General features: G+C 34.7%; 1 pseudogene; it reads right to left on the minus strand.

The window, feature by feature from the left end:
• Window positions 1-6,706: 6,706 nt before the first annotated feature.
• LOC133881189 (L-type lectin-domain containing receptor kinase IX.1-like) lies at window positions 6,707-8,758 on the minus strand (annotated as a pseudogene).
• Window positions 8,759-12,049: the final 3,291 nt, after the last annotated feature.

A 12,049-nucleotide genomic window follows, 5' to 3' on the forward strand; every position in this document is an offset into this window, starting at 1 on the left:
AGGGTAGAGGATCTACTTACCAAGGGGCGGAGCCAACCTTTTCAATTTGAGAGGGCCAAATTAAAAAAAAAAAAAAAAAAAAAAAAAAAAAAAAAAACAAAAAAGGTGGGGGTGGACAAAATTAAAAATTAGGGGTAAAAATTTTTTATTTTTATTTGGGTGAGGGCTGCCCCCCCCCCCCCCCCCCCGAAGTCTCTTGCTACCTCCATCCCTGTACTTACGTCTCTGAATACAATTAAGACAAATCTTTGATAGATAGCTAGTTACCTGGTACAAGTTGAAACATATTACTACATCATACTTACAACTAGGCAAACATATTGACACAACTACGGGTTTGACTTGCTAGTCTATTGAGAATGGACTCATAAGGTATGTTTAAATTGATTTAGCATGCTATTAACTTATCAATTTCATCCTTTTAGAAATTCTTTCGAAATAGCAAAAATTATTTTATACAAAACTGTGAAATCCTTACGCTAGTAAGAGTACATGACATTTGGAATTAATGTAAAAAATCTACCACGCTATATATATATATACGTAACTGCAAATTATGTCCACCGAGTTTCTTACCAAAACACTGAGTTTCTTACCAAAAAATAAAAGTATAATGTTCTCATCCTTTGTAAACAAAACTTACAAAAATTTTAGAGTTAATAACATCAACCAAATAATAGTTAAACCATTAAAATAGACAGCAGCATATTTTTGAAATAGAACCCTTATCATGCCCAACGTCGTAGACTGCTCTGGTGTTAATGATTATATATATAGATAGATAGATATATATATATTCTTAAAACTTTTTAAAATATCAAACCATGGCTTTAAATATTAAATAGTACTAGCACCAAGGCTTTAAATAATAAAGTAATTACTTTGACAAAAAACCGAAGGTTCGGTTGCTTTTCTACACTCACACGTCTATGCACCAAGGAAAAACGAAATAAGCAATCACCCAAAAAGGACAAAAGAGAAGTCCATGGCACTACCCCATCCCCATCAGAACCGAAAAGTGGGGTTGCTTTCTTAAAAATAAATTAAATTTTATTTTTTTATTTTTTTATAAATACATACAAGTAAAAACCGGTTTAAAATCTGGTAGGTAAAATTTAAATTATTATCATTGATATATTTCTGCTCGCGATTCATTTTCATTGCTAAATTAAGCCTATTTTTTCTAAGGTCTTAATTATCAATAAATTACAATTCACTCACAAAAAGAAGATCCCGGCCATTACACTAGGTCTCAACATTTGGTATTCTTGTTGGGTTAGAACTTTAAATGGTTTTAACTTTTATGCCCTCCCCAGTCCCAAAACACTTCCTTTTCTCCCCCCCTGATCTCAATGTTTCGGATCTCATTGAAGATAATTCCATTTCTTGGAACCCATCTCTCATCCGCCTACCTTTCTTCCCGAGAGATGATAGATTAGTTTTTTTAATGGACACAAGCAGCCCCTTTTGAAAATCAGTTGAAATTAATTTACAGCTATTTGCTCATTTAAAAAAAAAAAAAAAAAAAAATTGCACAAGCCATTGATTTTTAATTGTTAGTCAATAAAATATTTTACCACCCATTGATTTCTTTCTTACTGTTTGTCTTTGACCCTTTGAATTTAAGGCAAGATACCATACATTGTCTTTAACAAATGGTCATGGGTTTTAAAAATCATATTTACTTTAATTAATGACCGTTTGCCTTGTCATGTGCCTCAGAAGAATAACTAACTTGTTTTAACCCGTTTTACGGTTCTTACCATTGGACGTTGTCAAGCTTTGTAGTATTTTATGGTTTGATCTTTTGACCGTTTGGTCATTGTGACTTCTTCACGGTAGTTAGAAAACTATCGGTGTTTCTTTTTATATTCATCTATAAGGAAATAAATATAATAAAAAAATTATATCTATATTCTTCGGGATGACGTGGATGCAATTTTTTTTATTTTTTTTTATTAAATTTATATTCTTTCAAATAGACACCAAAAAAACACTAGAAGAACCTCTAACCTTCCTCGTATATTTAACACACCAAATACCACTATAATATATATATTCCATCCAATTTCTTTTTGGTAATTATAATTACAGTTTTTGTAACATGTGGGAAATTTTTGTTGTGTTACAAACTATTGCTTCAAGTAGGGTGGAACCAGCTTTTAGATTTTGGGGAGGGGGGGGACTTAAAAAAAAAAATTAAGGGTAAAATTTATTTATTTATTTTTTTTTAAGGGTAAAATTAAGGGTAAAAAATTAAGGGTAAAATTTATTTAAGTTGGGTTACAAAATCAACTTACCATCATTGGCTGGCTGTTATCTGCAGTATATGATATTATTATGATTATGATCTTGAATCCATCACAAAGTTCACAATTTGGGACTCTTATGTTGACTATACATGTATTGTACGAAATCTATATTTAAGGTAGAAAACACATACACATGTATATCATTTACACTCTAAAACATGTTGAGCATTGCTTAAACTAAAATGTAAAATGAAACACAAAGGAGTGATAATGTAGGCGAAAAATTGAACCCCTAATCAAACAATTAGAATCCCAAGTTAAGTGCACCTTTGATCATTTAGTGTTGAGGATCATTCGCTAATCAAATTATATGTTGCGGAATACCGATTCCAGAAAATATTTCTTCAAGATAAACACGACTAGCTAGATTAATTAAATTAATATGTTTAGGGTACTTACAATCAAAATCGGCCTCTCCTATGCTACTACGATCAATTGACTTTAGTTGATTTACTATGATAAATGGTGAAGAACGCGTTCTCGACTTAACCTCTATTTATACACTTGGATTTACACTCATGATAAGGTTAAGAGATAAGAAAGAGTTGTAGCATAGAGAAAATTGGAATCATAGGAGAATTACAAAAAACCCATATGATTTCTTATTTTTCAAACTCAAATCTTTAAAAAATAAAAATAAAAAAATAAAAAATAAAAAAAGGTCGAAAAAGAAAAAGAAAAAAGAACACAAACTATCCGGCCACCCACAGAAAAACCCGGGAGTGGTCGCACCACGCTTGAAGGTCTTCGCGGGTCCACCACGAGGCACTCCGGAGGTGTTGCCTCACCCCCGGGGTCAATGGGTGGTCGGCCACCCACAGGATCAACGTTTGTTCTTAAGTTTTTATTTTTTTATTTTTTTAAAAAAAAATGTTGTTTGTTGCTTTAAAAATAGCTATTTATCTCATTTTTTAGAGGAATAGTTATTCCTCTTTGTAAGTGAATAGTTATTTCATAGAATAGCTATTCGTAGGAATATAAGTTCTTACTAAATAAAAGAATAGTTATTTCAAAGGTATAGCTATTCCAAACTGGTTTAAATATGTACATCTAAAAACCGGTTTAAAATCGGATAGGTAAAATTTAAATTATTATCATTGATATATTTCTGTTTAGTGATTCATTCTCATCACTAAAATAAGCTTACTTTTTTTTAGGGTCTTAATTATCAATAAGTTATTATTCACTCCCAAAAAGAGGATCCGGTCATTACATTAGGTCTCAACATTTGGTATTCCTGTTGGGTTAGAACTTTAAATGGTTTTAAGCCCTCCCCAGCCCCTAAACACTTCTTTTTCTACCCCTCCTGATATCAATGTCTCGGATCTCATTGAAGATGATTCCATTTCTTGGAATTCATCTCTCATCCGCCTACCTCTCTTCCCGAGAGATGATAGATTAGTTTTTTTAATGGACACAAGCAGCCCCTTTTGAAAATCAGTTGAAATTATTTTACAGAAATGCTCATTTAAAAAAAAACAAAAAAATTGCACAAGCCATTGATTTTTAATTGTTAGTCAATAAAATATTTTACCACCCATTGAGTTCTTTTTTACTGTTTGACTTTGACCCTTTGAATTTAAGGCAAGATACCATACATTGTCTTTAACAAATGGCCATGGGTTTTGAAAATCATATTTACTATAATGAATGACTGTTTGCCTTGTCATGTGGCTCAGAAGAATGACTTTTAACCCATTTAACGGTTCTTACCATTGGACATTATCAAGCTTTGTAGTATTTTATGGTTTGATCTTTTGACCGTTTGGTCATTGTGACTTCTTCATGGTAGTTAGAAAACTATCATTGTATATTCACGCAATAAGCAAAAAGAGTGAGAATATATTTAGAGGAATATTGGAGTTTTTTCTAGTGTTTTTTTTATATTCATCTATAAGGACATAAATGTAATAAAAAAAAATTACATCTATGTCCTTCAGGATGACATGGATACAATTTTTTTATATTTTTATTACATTTATATTCTTCCGCATAGACACCAAAAAAACACTAAAAAAAACTCTAACATTCCTCGTATACCTAGCACACCAAATACCACTATAATATATATATATATATATATATATATATATATATATATATATATATATATATACCATCCAATTTCTTTTTGGTAATTATTATTCCTGTTTTTGTAACATGGGGGAAATTTTTGTTGTGTTTCAAACTATTGCTTCAATATGATGAGATGCTATTCCTCCCGGAACAAAACCATCAAAACCTTCTACACCCCACGTTGGATTTACAGATTGTACCCTTCTGGTTAGTCCATAAGGATCGGACACCCATATTTCAAGACCATACAACCCCATTACATGAAATGCACCAAACCCAAAATAGGCCGGTCCTTAAAGAAATAAATGAATTTCAAAAATCTTAGGTAAATTCAAAGAAGGTTTTCCTGTGATAAACATATATATATATATATTCCATCCAATTTCTTTTTTGTAATTATTATTACTGTTTTTGTAACATGTGGGAAATTTTTGTTGTGTGTGTTACAAACTATTGCTTCAAGCAGGGTGGAATCAGCTTTTAGCCTTTGGGGGGAGGGGGAGGGGCAAAACTTAATAATAATAATAATAATAATAATAATAATAATTAATTAAGGGTAAGATTTATTTAATTTTTTTTTAGATTTCTTTTTTTAAAAAAAAAAAATTATTAATAATTTGAAGAATGGTTTGGTCCTTCCTCAAAATCATAATCCCAAGTTAAGTGTACTTCTGATCATTTTAGTATTGAGGATCATGCGCTAATCAAATTATGCGTAGCCGAATACCGATCCCAGAAAATATTTCTTCAAAATAAACATGGCTAGCTAGATTAATTAAATTAACATGTTCATGGTATTTACAATTAAAATCGGCATCTCCTATTCTACTACGGCCAATTGACTTTAGTTGATTTACTATGATGAATGGTGAAGAACGCGTTCTTGACTCAACCTGTATTTATAGATTTTGATTTACACTCATGATAGGGTTAGGAGATAAGAAAGAGTTGTAGCATAGATAAGATTGAAGTCATAGGAGAATTACAATTTCAATCCCTACTATCTAGGTAGCATAGATAGGATAAGTTTCATAGGAGGAATGAAATTCCTCCTCCCTAGTAGGGTGCACGGCCAAGTGGGAGTGAAAAACTCCCCTTGGTCATGCACCACACATCCATCCCATGCAACTAAGGCTAGAATTTTAATCATAGCCCAATCATCTCTAATTAATGAGCCACTTGTAAATCATATTCCCTTGGTCCATGTTTTATCAAATAAAACAATCTAACATAAATAAATACATAACTGATGCTCATAGCATATGGTCAATTTACATAAGCTCAAAGAAAGACCTAAAGGAAAAAATACAATTAGCTTCAAATAGGTTTTTGACAATATCACACGACCCTATTTAATCACAATTGAATCAACTAAACAAATGTGACTGCACTCTAATATGTATTTTCAAATTAGTGAATCAATCTCCGTGACATATTTATTTATTACATATTACCCATCCATGGAATCATTCCGCAGTCAAACCAAAGTCAATACACCGTACTTAGTTTACTACCTCTTTTCCTTGCTACACCTAATTTAATTACACAATATATCCTTTTTGTACTTTGTGAATTTTTCGTCTCACCTTGCACAAAACAAAGTTTGAGTAAATACCACTAAAACAATAAGGCTCGAGCTTTAGGATAATCAATTTCATTAAGTCTACATCAAGGGGAATATTCCTTATTGCTTTGTTCAATGACAAAGGATTTGGATTCCTTCTTGAAGGTGTTCCCACAATGCTAAATGCAATTACTCAACACATAGAAGTGTTGACCAGCAATTTGATCTCATTCTCGTACATCAAAGTGACCTACACTTTATATCTTAGTTCATAATCTTCTCAGGATTTAGAGTAACTATTATAAGTCGTCGTGAACTTACATCATTCTTAATCACAATTTTGAAATAATGATGACTTACGTAGTTTGTTCGGTGCATGGTACTACCTTTCACTTACATCAAGATTGATCGTTCAGGTTGACATGTTATAGTCTAGATGGATTTCTCAGTTCTATTTAAGACTACGAACAATCGTTATAAATAACAAGCACTTATGACTATGATATTTTATGTGATAAGCTCATTACTCACACTTTAGTCAAATACAATTTAACTTAGGAACCTTACATGTAAATCCTATGAAATATTCAAACACACACACACACACACACACACACACACACACACACACACATATATATATATATATAAAGACATAATACATATGTCCAATGTTCAATATTATACAATTTATAGAAAAACAACATTAATCCAAATTGAAGTTTTGGACACCAGTTCCAATATTTAGCACATATGCAAAAGTGATGTGGATGGAGGAGCTACATCGTATGAGGTAGACAATGAAGAATTGGTGTAACTATTTCTTGAATATGGATTTCGTCCTCCCTTGAGTTAGTAGAAACACTAGAAATAGAAAGTGACATTGCCTACCTATTCACTGCTGGAGAAAGATGTGTTGGCCTCGGCATATCTAATGGGAGAATAGGCAATGGAGTCTCAAAATTGAGAACATGAATTGTTTCCCTTATTGAAGGCCTAAGGTTTCGATCAGGGTGAGCGCACCAAAGCCCAACAATCATCAAGCGCTCCATTTGCTGCTCATCAAAATCTCCATCCAGCCTTGGGTCAGCTGCTTCAAGTACCTTTCCTATTCCATAGAGCTCCCAAACCCATTCCACCATGACTACTTGATCTTCAGGGGCATTGGTCTTGATTGGTTTTCTTCCACAAGCAATCTCCAAAGCGACAATTCCAAAACTATAGACATCTGACTCCTTGCTAGCATTACCGGCTGTGACACATTCAGGAGCCATGTAGCCCATGGTGCCTGCCAAAACAGTGGTTTGTGACCCTTTCACATGATCCACAAGCCTAGCTAGTCCAAAATCTCCAAGCTTAGCATTAAAGTTTGAATCAAGCATAATGTTGCTCGATTTTATATCCCTGTGCACCACGCATTGTTCCCATTCCTCGTGCAAGTAAAGCAAAGCTAACGCCAATCCTTGAGCAACTTTGTACCTCATTGCCCATATCAATAAGCTTTCTTCTGTAAAAAGATGTGAATCTAAGCTTCCATTGGGCATGAACTCATAGATGAGTAAGAGTTCTCCTCTTTGATGGCACCAGCCAATGAGTTGCACCAAATTCCTGTGTCTCAATTGACTAATGATTTTAACTTCTGATGCATACTCTTTTATCCCCTGTTTAGACCCTTTTGACACCCTCTTAACTGCAAAGAAGGAGTTTGAATCCTTTAAAAATCCTCTATAAACCCCACCAAATCCACCTTGACCCAGCTTCTCTTCATCATTGAAATTATTCGTGGCATGAGCCAATTCTTTAAATGAGAACCTCTTTGGTCTTGTTCCCCTTTGAAATTCGTCATCCATGCACCTGTCAAAGGAAAGTTCGACTTCCGTATAACTTTTATTCCTCTTCCGCAAGCCAGATAGAATTAAAGCAAACCCACCAAACAAAAAAGATCCACCAACACCCAAACCCACTGCTAATCCTAACCTGTTGTTTCTGCTTTGGTTGGGGGCCGTATTTAGACTCGGACTGCTTGCCATTGGTGGTTTGGTTACAATATCTTCCAAAGTTGAAGTAAAATCCCATGTGTAGATGGTATGCATTTCAGTAGCATTTCCTGTTGCGGCTGAAAATCCAAAAGTTACCCATTCAGGCAAGTAATCTCTCAAATCAATCTTATAAGAAAGGGACTGCCATACCGTAGCATTGTTTATGAGACCAGTGAAGAGAACACTCAAATTATGAGAAGTAGAATTATAAGTAATCCGAGCTTCATTAATTCTCCCTTCCATAATACAAGTCGTACTCCCCCACCATGGCACATAAGCAACAGATTTCATGGAGTTTATATCAATACCTACATGTTTGCCATGCGGATCCCATTCGTTTAACAATGAATAGGTATCAAACTCCACAGCGACGAAAGGATTCTCCGTCGAGTTTAACGTCTAGTTATCATTAGTGAGACCCATATTGCAACCTCTTTTGACATCAGGAATCGTTGAACCGCTAGGTGCTAGGAAGAATGCAAGCCCATCTCCATAATTAGTTCTATTTTGAGAATCAATGGCAAAGGAAAAATGGGTAGCAAAATCTGTGAGGTTTCGGGATGCTTTGTCCCACAGGTGCATGGGACTGGCATACGTGGCTCGACCTACTTCATCATATCCGACCTTGTTGCCGGTGAGTTTGAAACTTGGTTTTGAGGGAAAGCTCTCTCATATCTTATACTGGAGTCACCAAAAGTGAAACTGGTGAAGTTGAAGGAAAAAGCACTTGTAAACGGGTTTGTTACTGAGAAGAAATTGGTGACCATTAAGAGATAAAAGAGGATTAGGGGCTTTGGAAATAGGAAATGTTTGCTTCTTTCAATGTTGTAACAAGCCATGATTGGGAACAGCTTGGAAGGGGAGGTTGGGTATGAGAAGAAATTGCAGATTAATTGTAATAAGAAAAGCTTATAAAGATTATAAAAGCAGATTTAAAAGATTAATTAATGCCATCGTCATAGATTTGAATGTATGGTGATGGAGACAGGCGTATGGAGTGATCCCACCACTTGCATGCCATGTCTTGGACGTGTTTTGGTACCCATACAATATTAAAGGGAAGATACATTACTTGCTTTTCTTGTACTTAGCTCTTTCCCATATTTTTGCTTGCTCTCTCATAAGCAAAAACATTTGGTTAGAAAGCGAGAATACCCTACTTGTTTTTGAAATGGAATGATTACCCTACTTGCTTTTGGAATGGAATGATTTCCAACCGCATAATATTATTTAATAGATTTTTATATAACTTTTATACAATTAGAATTACATGGCAGTGACAATCAATCATAAATTTGTTTTTTTACAAGTGTTAATAAAATGGTTGGTTCTCAATGTCATATTATCCTAGTTGTACATAAATCCTATAAGAGTCTACTAAATAATATTAGTCTTTCCAATTAATAATTGAATTGTTAGTTGGGATTGCCATGTTAACATTGTGTGATAATTGTACATATTATAAAAATATGGTTTCAAGTATCACTCTTGTAACAAATCATTAAGTACACTATTACAGATATCAAATCTCCCTTGTGTATGCCACTTCAAATTGAAATAGGATCATCTCCACTTTTTTAAATGATGTGATATTATGTATATCGTTAAATGCTTTAACTTTAAAAGATGTGCTAACAATAACTTCATATAAACTCACTAAAAAGAGAAAAAGGGTTCGTAGTCTATGTGGAATAATTGTGAGAGCCCATGCATATAGACCCCGGGAGTACTTATAGACGACCACATTTTTTTTATTTTTTGAACAGAATAATATCTCCTTCTTCATTAATCAATCAGAAAAAAAAGAAAAAAGAAAAAAAAATGATCCCAATTTCAAATAGGATCTAGGGACAAACTGATTTCCTAAGAACAATACTAGCCAGAGATACTCCTAAGACGAATATCCTTCGGCCAACAATTATTTAACTAGAGTATGGGTAGCCGAATTTGAGTCACTAGGAGCATAGACAAAGACAATAGACGACCACATTAAACAAGGCTAAAAAGTCTTCGGGGTTGTTGAAAATCAATGCATTGAAGGTGAATTTTGACACGCTTTTGAAACAACTGGATAGAAACAGACACCAACATACTCCTTAATATCTTAAAAAAAAAAAAATACTCCTTAATAAATATATGTCAATTAGTCGCGTGATAATAATTAATAATTTATAATTAAATAGGGATTATATTTTATTTAATCTCAAGAACTCACAGTTTGACATTTAAATGCAACAAACTACCATTTTGTTACATTTAAGCTCATTCCGTTAGAGTCGGCTTTCTCCGGGACCGGAGACAACTTTTGTAACTTGGGGGGGACAAAATGAAAAATAAATAAATAAATAATAGAGGCACCAAAACTAAGAAAAAAATTAAAAATTTGGGGTAAATTTTTTTTTTTTTTTTTTGAAAAACCCTTGGAGTTTGGGGGTGGGGGGGGCAGGCCCTTGAAGCCCTGAGTACCTCCACCCCTGGCTGTCTCTTTAGATGAAAAAGTGGTCACATGTCCTGCACATCATCACTTTTCTAACAGCATTCCTATAATATCAATCAATTTTATTTTTTTTTAAAACCAAAACAATAAACTTAAATATATATATATATATATATATAAACTTAAATTGCCAAGTCCTTTCTCTTTTTCTGTTTTGTTTTGTTAATAAAGGAAGAAGAAAAAGAGAAAAAATCAAATTAAGTGGGTGAGCTCCGTAACCATAAAACCCAAACGAAAAAAAAGCAACACAGATAAATACACTATCAGTAGGTAAATTGCAAGGGAATATGCCAAGTCTATTCTTTTGCAGTGAGCCTTTTTTGGTCCCATTTCCAAGTCTTGTGCTTCACGATAAGATAGTTACTGTGTGTATTTGATAATGTGATGACCCTGATCTTCTTTTGGAGAAAGCTCAGTACTTTATTTATAATTGTGACGTTAAGAAATGGTAGGTTCAGACTGTTCAGTCAAGTAATGTTTGCCTCTCGTCATGTTTTATTTTCTCTCTTTTATCCAAAGTTCGGTTAAGTGGTAGGGTAGGTAGACTTTTCTTCCGAGTAATGATAGGCAGGGGCCATCTTACCGGCCCCTGCCCGGCCCTTTCCTACGTGGAAAGGGCCATGCCAATTTTATATTTTTTTTTTGATTTTTTACTAAAAAAAAAAAAAAAAAAAAAAAAAAGACTGGAAATTAAAAATTTTCAAAATTTGAAAACAAAACCTGCAGCAACACCTCGTCTTTCTCATTTTCGCACTTTTCTTCCCCGAGCTTCCCCCCAAATTTTCCCTCCCTCTCTCCATCTACCCAAAATCTTCCCACCGTCGACCACCGTTCGGAGCCCAGCACCGTCTTTCTGCTCGCCACCGTTCCGAGCTCGGTCGTTCTTTCGCACGAGCCAGCCACCGTCAATCTTCCGGTTCCGACGAGGTCCCCCATCTTCGACTTCCATCTCCATCTCTATCTCCGGCCACTAGGTACTGCTAGGCCATCACCGTCGTTCTCCATCTTCGGCCAAAGCCCACCCACCGGCCGTCTTCCAGTGGCGGCCCTCTTCCATCTCCGGCCGTATTCCAGTTCCGGCTTCCCCCCAAATCCGGGAACTGCTGGTCCAGCCACCGCCGTTCTCCACGCACGACCCGCCACCGCACTACCCGCGACCATTCGTTCTCCACCGTCGTTCTCCACCTCCGGCCAAAACTTAGGGTTCCGGCGACCCATTTCCGGCCCAGATTTCCCCCATTTTCGGCTCTGGTACCGATCTCCCCCATTTTTGCGTTTTTTCAGTTGTTTTCAGAGTTGCTTTCTTTAGTTCCTTGCTGTGATTTGTGGTTATTTGTGGTTTTTTGCTATTGGTAATTTTAGTTAATAATATAAATTTTATCATTTTATTATAGCGAATATAATTGGTAATTTTCAAAAAATTGTCAATAAAGTCGACTGTCCGAACTAAATTCAACCATTCATCTTGAAATATTAAGATCATTCAAGTTTGATTGACAAAAGATATTACCACTAATAAATTTCCTCTGAAATTCTCTTGTAATCGTAGATGATGGACTGT

The sequence above is a fragment of the Alnus glutinosa genome, chromosome 11, assembly GCF_958979055.1.
Source record: "Alnus glutinosa chromosome 11, dhAlnGlut1.1, whole genome shotgun sequence".
NCBI lineage: Eukaryota > Viridiplantae > Streptophyta > Magnoliopsida > Fagales > Betulaceae > Alnus > Alnus glutinosa.